The following is a 7,913-nucleotide window of genomic DNA, read 5'->3' as shown; positions in this document are numbered from 1 at the left end:
ACCTGCTTCCTGTCTTTGCATTGCCATCTCCAGCCCTTATTAATTGTCATACTTCCTAACTGGCCACATTTCTGTCTTCCTCCTCTTCCAATGCTTGCCCATCTTACGAATGGTTGCTTAACTTACCTTTCTTTCTTTCTTTTTTTCCTGCTCTGTTGCCCACACTGGAGCGCAGTGGTGTGATCTTGGCTCAGTGCAACCTCCGCCTCCCGGGTTCGAGTGATTCTCCTGCCTCAGCCTCTCGAGTAGCTGAGATTACAGGTGTGCACCAACATGGCTGACTAATTTTTGTATTTTTGTTTGTTTGAGATGGAGTCTTGCTCTGTTGCCAGGCTGGAGTGCAGTGGCACGATCTTGGCTCACTGCAACCTCCGCCTCCTGGTTTCAAGCAATCCTTCTGCCTCAGCCTCCCGTGTAGCTGGGACTACAGGCGCGTGCCACCATGCCCAGCTAATTTTTTGTATTTTTATTAGAGACAGGGTTTCACCATATTGGCCAGGATGGTCTCGATCTCTTGACCTCGTGATCCACCCACCTCAGCCTCCCAAAGTGCTGGGGTTACAGGCGTGGGCCACTGCACCCGGCCAAAGTTTTGTATTTTTTTTTTTTTTAGTAGAGACAGGGGGTTTCACCATGTAGGCCAGGTTGGTCTTGAACTCCTGACCTCAGGTGATCTGCCCACTTCAGCCTCCCAAAGTGCTGGGATTACAGGCATGAGCTACCACACCTAGCTAATTTACCTTTCAAAAACAGTACTTTGATCATATCATGTCTCCAGCTCAAGGCAGTACAAAGAGGCACTGCACCTTAAATCAGAAGTCTGGGTAAACATTTCATTTCTTCCATTTCAGGTTCTTCATCTTTCTTGAGTGTGGGGAAGTGCCATACAAAGCCAGTACTGGTGTCATGCCAGCTTAAGTTCCTGGAGCTGGATAGCCCAGATGAGGAGCTGGAATTAATCCCCCATCAAGGTATTCAGTTGAGGCATTATTGTTGGGGGGCCTGAAATAATTTGATTCACATGTAGATTGAACCTGATGGCTGCCCCTGTATCTTGCACAATTCTTACCATACTGTGAGGCTCAGATGACATGAGGGATGTTTTGTTCAAAGTCTGAAGTCCAAAGTCTGAACCTCCTTCTTACCCACCAGCCTCCCACTCTGCTCCCTCTTCTAAGTCATGGTCAGATTTCACAGCCTGCCTCTCCAGAGTCTCCAGACTCTCCAGGAGTTGGTCCTGTTTTATTCCCACCCAGTTCTATTCCCCACTGAGCTGTTAATTTCTTTTCAGGTGTTAGTTTTGCCCTGGAAATTGCCCTTAGGCTCTTTTGTACTTCCCAGGGTTGTAAAAAGCCACTTGCTTAGAGTGTTCATTACTAAGTGAATGAATTCCTCTGCCACAGCTTGAAAGCTAGAAAGGGCCTATTGGTTACCTAAGTAAGTTCAACATTTTTGCTTCTTGGAAGGTGAAGTGAGGCTTGTACAGATAAGTGAATGAGTCCCCTCAAGACTGACTGCAGACAAGGGCCACACTGCCGGCCAGAACTTTCCGTTTTCACCCACCACACTAGCAGGGCAGTCATCAGTCAACGAAATGCCTTTCTTCAGCGTCCTGTGTGAGATGCTGCTCAGATCTCATAGTTCATTACTCAGCGCCTTCATAGTTGACTCACTGACTGCTCTGAGACCCAGCACTCTGGGAATATCAATGCAACCCTTCCCTCAACCTTGCAAAGCTCTAAATCTAATCTCTGTCCTCATTTGCCAGGGACCTTGAATGTGTTCCTTTATCCTTCTGGTTTCCTCTCCTCCCCTGACTTACAGGGAATACAAAAGAATTGATTCTTATGAAAAGTGCCAAGTAGACACTACTACCCAGTTATCTGAAATGTAACTCACTTGAATGTATAATGAAAGCTCCTTTCTGCATAGATTAACCTCTGGACTGAGGATATGATTGTATGATAAATGATTAACATCATTTCTGGACAAAACATGTGCAGATTTAAAGTTTGAAGTTGAAGTTACTTAACTATATAAAAAAAGTTGTTGACAACATTCACCACTAGTGTATTAATGAATTTTTCTTTCTTATTTATTTATTTATTATTTATTTGAGACAGAGTCTTGCTGTGTTGCCCAGGATGGAGTACTGCAGTGCAATCTTGGCTCACTGCAACCTACACTTCCTGAGTTCAAGTGATTCTTGTGCCTCAGCCTCCTGAGTAGCTGGGACTATAGGTACATAATTTTTGTATTTCTAATAGAGATGGGGTTTTGTATTTTTAGTAGAGACAGGGTTTCACTATGTTGGCCAGGCCGATCTCTAACTCCTGGCTTCAAGTAATCTGCTCACCTCAACCTCCCAAAGTGCTGAGATTCCAGGCATGAGCCACTGCACTCGGCTGGATTAATGGATTTAATAAATACTTCATTAAGTAACTTTATGAAAGGGAGTGTGCTAGGCATTGAAAAGGATATAAATTCAATAACACTGTCCTTGGCCTTATGGAGTTTGCAATTTGGAATAAGAAGTAGGCTGTATGCACAAGTTACTGTAATACAAAGTAAAAGGTGACAAATGCTTATAAGGGGGAGGTTCACGGAAGTGCCAGGAATAGGGGGAAAACATTTCAGGTAGGGAATATCAAGGAAGGCTTGTGTAGTACATGTTGTTTGTCATTTTATCTGAGTTTTGAAGGATAGCTATAGTTCTGATAGGTCGAAATGAATTCCAGACAGAGAGGTGGATGTGAAATCTTAGAGCTTGTCCTGTTAGCAGGAATTTGGAACATAAGAATGTAAGCAAGACTAGATTGTCAGGTTGGGGCTCAAATATGGAAGGAAACCTTCAATACCATGCTAAGTAATTTGGTCTTTGTTCTGTAAGCAATGGAGAGTTAGTGAGAGATTTTGGAGATTGCAAAGGAACGGGGTGACAGTAGTGACATGATCAAAATATGCTTTAGAAGTATCATTCTGGAGTGAATCAGGAACCAGATGACCATGTAGGAGGGTAGAACAATACCCTAGACTAGACCAGGGGAATGGGAATGGAAAGGAAGAGATGGAACATAGAGCTCTGCAAGTTTGACAGAGAGAGGGAGTAATTTTTCTACAGTTTTAAGAGTTGTTGGTTTTTCAAAAAGATGTGAGAAAATGGGAAGTGACCATTCTTTGGTCAGGCAGAGTAACAGAATCAGGGAGGCCAGGCATGGTGGCTCAGGCCTGTAATCCCAGCACTTTGGGAGGCTAAGGCAGGCAGATCACCTGAGGCCAGGAGTTCAAGACCAGCTTGGCCAACATGGTGAGACCCTGTCTCTACTAAAAATGCAAAAAATTAGCTGGCCACAGTGGCGCATGCCTGTAGTCCCAGCTACTTGGGAGACTGAGGCAGGAGAATCACTTGAACCCGGGAGGCAGGGGTGGCAGTGAGCTGAAATGGTGCCACTGCACTCCAGCCTGGGTGACAGAGTGAGACTCTGTCTGAAACAACAACGACAACAACAAACCAAAAAATAGAATCAGGGAGAGTCTTAGAAATGCAAACAGACTGCGGCCGGGCGCGGTGGCTCAAGCCTGTAATCCCAGCACTTTGGGAGGCCAAGACGGGCGGATCACGAGGTCAGGAGATCGAGACCATCCTGGCCGACACGGTGAAACCCCGTCTCTACTAAAAAATACAAAAAACTAGCCGGGCGAGGTGGCGGGCGCCTGTAGTCCCAGCTACTCGGGAGGCTGAGGCAGGAGAATGGCGTGAACCCAGGAGGCGGAGCTTGCAGTGAGCTGAGATCCGGCCACTGCACTCCAGCCTGGGCGGCAGAGCGAGACTCCGTCTCAAAAAAAAAAAAAAGAAACGCAAACAGACTGCTTGATAAAGGGCAGCCCATGTGTTCTGCAAGCTTGCATTGTCCTGGGTTGAAAGTCAGGTCAGAAGGAAGCAGGTGATGAGGCACTGGTGAGCTTCCCTTTGGAAACAGAAGCAAACTATATCTAGCAAAGTTTATCTATAGTTTACCACTGGTTTCCGTGCTGTGGGAGTGGTGATAAAAAATATCCCTAGGAAAAGGGATTGGTCATTCTTTTCTTTCACTTAACTTTGACTTTGGCGATAACCCTTGGGTGAGGAGGGGAACCCTGGCTTTAACCCTGGAGTTTGCAGCAAAGATGGGAGGAGACTCCAGCAGCTGAGTAGGCCCAGGTAGGAAACAAGCTTTAGGGTTGAGTAGTGGAAAGGTCTGTAAGGCCTCCCAACCTGGGAAATAGATACCCTTGTTAAGGATTGAAAAACCAGCATGTGGAAAGGTGAAGGGTTCTACTTTGGACAAATTGAATTGGAGGTGCTGGCTGTATGAAGACACGGGTAGCCAGGCCTGGACTGATGAGGCTCATTGGTTTGAAGCCCAGTTTGTGTCAAATGAAAATAAGATCTAAATTGGGTCGGGCATGGTGGTTTGAGCCTGTAATCCCAGCTACTCGGGAAGGTGGGGGGATCGCTTGAGACCACGAGTTTGAGACCAGCTTGGCAACAGAGCAAGACCCCATCACACACACACACACACACACACACACACACAAATCTAAATTAGGAAGGATAGTCTTGATAGGCAATATATGAGTGCTGTGACCTCTAATACTATCAGAGACAGAGGGTCCTGCCCCAAGGCCCCTGCCGACTCAGGTCACATTTCTGTGTCAACACAGAGTCCTATGTCAGGGATGGATAGTCTGTCATCGTAAGCACTGGCATAGGTTTTCTTGAAGGAGAAATGATCTCACTGAACAAGATGTTCCAGATTCCTGTTGCAGGAAGGATTCTGCTCATGTGCAGTGGGGAGAGGTTTCTACTGAGCCAGCTGGTTGCTCTCATGCTCTCATACAGACCATATTGACTGACATTTTTTTTTTTTTTTTTTTGGGACAGGGGGTCTGGCTTTGTCCCCCGGCGGGGAGACGGGGTTTCACCGGGTTAGCCAGGATGGTCTTGATCTCCTGACCTCGTGATCCGCCCGTCCTAGCCTCCCAAAGTGCTGGGATTACAGGCTTGAGCCACCGCGCCCGGCCCATACTGACTTTCTAGGGAAGGAATTAACATGGCTTCTTGGCGCTTAAGTCTGCCTGTGGTTGTTGCATATGCCTAGCTCAGACTTCTTTCTCTTCTTCTTCTTCTTCTTTTTTTTTTTTTTTTTTGAGACAGGGTCTTGCTCTGTCATCCCAGGCTGGAGTGCTGTGGCCAATCTCAGCTCACTGCAGCCTTGACCTCCCGGGCTCAAACGATCCTTCCACCTCAGCCTCCAGAGTAACTGGGACAACGGGTGTGTACCGCCACACTTGACTAATTTTTTTCAAATGCCCAGGCTGGCCTCAAACTCCTGAGCTCAAGCCATCTGCCCTCCCTGGCCTCCCAAAGTGCTGGGATTGCTGGGATTACAGGCGTGAACCACTGTGCCTGACCAAGCTCTGATTTCTTTAAGGGTGTCAAGTGAACCCATTCAGTAAGAGGACTTGAAAAGCAACAGGTGAGAGAAGAAGTGGAAGCACAGGCTATGGGGCCAAGTAACACCCACCTGGATAATAGGCTCTTGGCCATCCTCTCATTCCTCTCTGCTCCTTGTTAGGTTTGACACAATCTCTTCTCTTAATCAGTTGGCTTTTAACCCAATTTACTTTTGCCTTCTGCTTCCTCACTTTCTTTCCTTCTTTTTTTTTTTTTTTAAAGACAGAGTCAGGCTGGAGTGCAATGGCACGATTTTGGCTCACTGCAACCTCCGCCTCCTGGGTTCAAGTGATTCTCCTGCCTCAGCCTCCCTTAGCTGGGATTATGGGTGCCCGCCACCATGTTTGGCTAATTTTTGTATATTAGTAGATGGGGTTTCACCATGTTGGCAAAGCTGGTCTTGAACTCCTGACTTCAGGTGATATGCCTGCCTTGGCCTCCGAAAGTTCTGGAATTACAGGTGTGAGCCACCGTGCCTGGCCTGCTCCCTCACTTTCTCTTGAATATTCTCTTTAAAGACATTTTTCCAAGCAGGGGGCCTCTCCTTTATGCAACAGAGTTTTTTCTTCTTCGCTTGCTTCATCTCTCCCTTGATTATCTTGACTATTCCCTGGATTGATTCCCTTAGTTGATCTTGATTGATTCCCTTGATTGATTTTGATTGATCTCTCCCTTGATTATCTTGAATATTTTGAATATTCCCTTTAAAGAGATTTTTCGAGCAGAGGGGCCTCTCCTTTATGCAACAGAGTTTTTTCTTCTTCACTTGCTTCATCTCTCCCTTGATTTACTGAGAACCCATTTCCTATAGTATTCGCTGCTAACTGTGTCTGGCTAGACATGATGTCCAAAGACATAATTCCTGTCACCAAGGACTTTACAATCTAGTAGAAGAAATAAGATTTTTACGTATTTCACCATAACACTAAAGTGGAGGAAATTGGAAAGTATCATATGATAGGGTGAAATAATACTCAGGAAGTTCAAAAGAGGGCAGATTGCTTTTGGCTGGCAAAGTGGGGAAGACTTCCTGGAGGAGGAGACCTTTATACTGAGCATTGAAAAATGGAGACAATCTAGACATTTCAGAGACAGAACATTTCAACTGTATTACATAATCAGATGTATGCACATGCCATGTTTCTCAGTCTCCTTTCAGAGTGCATAAATCACTGATATGGGATTTGTAAAAGGGAAGCTGGTAAAATGTGCATGTTAAAATATAGCCGGCTATTATTGTTCCATCCTCCACCTTCAGAACCAGACAGCTCTTTGGCTATCAGCTGTCAGTGTGATAACTGTCTCATGGAGGTATAGTAGAAAGAATGCAAATATCTTTCTGATGGATTTATATTTAATAAACCTTCCAATGCTGATATTTTAGATTTTATAATATATATGGATGATAAAATGGTGAATTTCCTCATATCTCTATGTAGCAAAGGGGAAGCTGGATTTAATCCTAGGTCACACAGAGAAAAAAGTGTTGAATCAGGATGACAACAGAAAGAGCTTGTGACAAAGATTTCACTAGTCTATGGTGAAATGAGAAAAATAAGGAATCTTCAATGAGTTTTTCATTAACTTAAAATGTATTAAACACAAGAATTATCTTTTATCCAGAGATTAAATTTCTGGTCTTAACATGGCTTATTAAAATGACATGATAGTGATGGTTTATAGGATGGTGGGACTAGAAATAAAAAAACTCCTTCTTTTCTCAAAATAGAAGACTTCTGGCCAGGCGCAGGGGTTCACGCCTATAATTCCAGCACTTTGGGAGGCCGAGGTGGGCGGATCACCTGAGGTCAAGAGTTCAAGACTAGCCTGGCCAACACGGTGAAACCTCGTTTCTACTAAAAATACAAAAATTAACTAGGCATGGTGGCAGGTGCCTGTAATCCTAGCTACTCAGGAGGCTGAGGCAGGAAAATCGCTTGAACCTCGGAGGTGGAGGTTGCGGTGAGCCAAGATCGTGCCATTGTTCTCCAGCCTGGGCAACAAGAGTGAAACTCTGTCTCAAAAAAATAAAAATAACAACAACAACAACAAAAATAAAAGACTTCTAACCCTCTGAAAATCCCACAGAAAGAAACTGGGGACGAGGGAATTTTACTGGCCTATGAAGTCTTAAAACTCAACGCTCAGACTAATAAACTGGTTGATTTAAGGAGCAGAGGGGTAGTTTTTTGCATACGGAGTCAAATGATGTCAGAACTGAAGGAAACACAGAAATCATCTGGTTTGTGCCGCCTCTTCATTTTAAGATGACGAATTTGCAGGACGTGGTGGCATGTGCCTGTAGTCCCAGCTACTTGGAAGGCTGAGGCAAGAGGATTGCTTGAGCCTAGGAGTTTGAGGCTGCAGTAAACTATGCACTTCACACCACCGCCCTTCAGCCTGGTTTATAAAGCGA

Source organism: Papio anubis, chromosome 19 (assembly GCF_008728515.1).
Source record: "Papio anubis isolate 15944 chromosome 19, Panubis1.0, whole genome shotgun sequence".
NCBI lineage: Eukaryota > Metazoa > Chordata > Mammalia > Primates > Cercopithecidae > Papio > Papio anubis.
The sequence above is the reverse complement of the archived record's forward strand: the minus strand, read 5'-3'. Positions refer to the sequence as shown.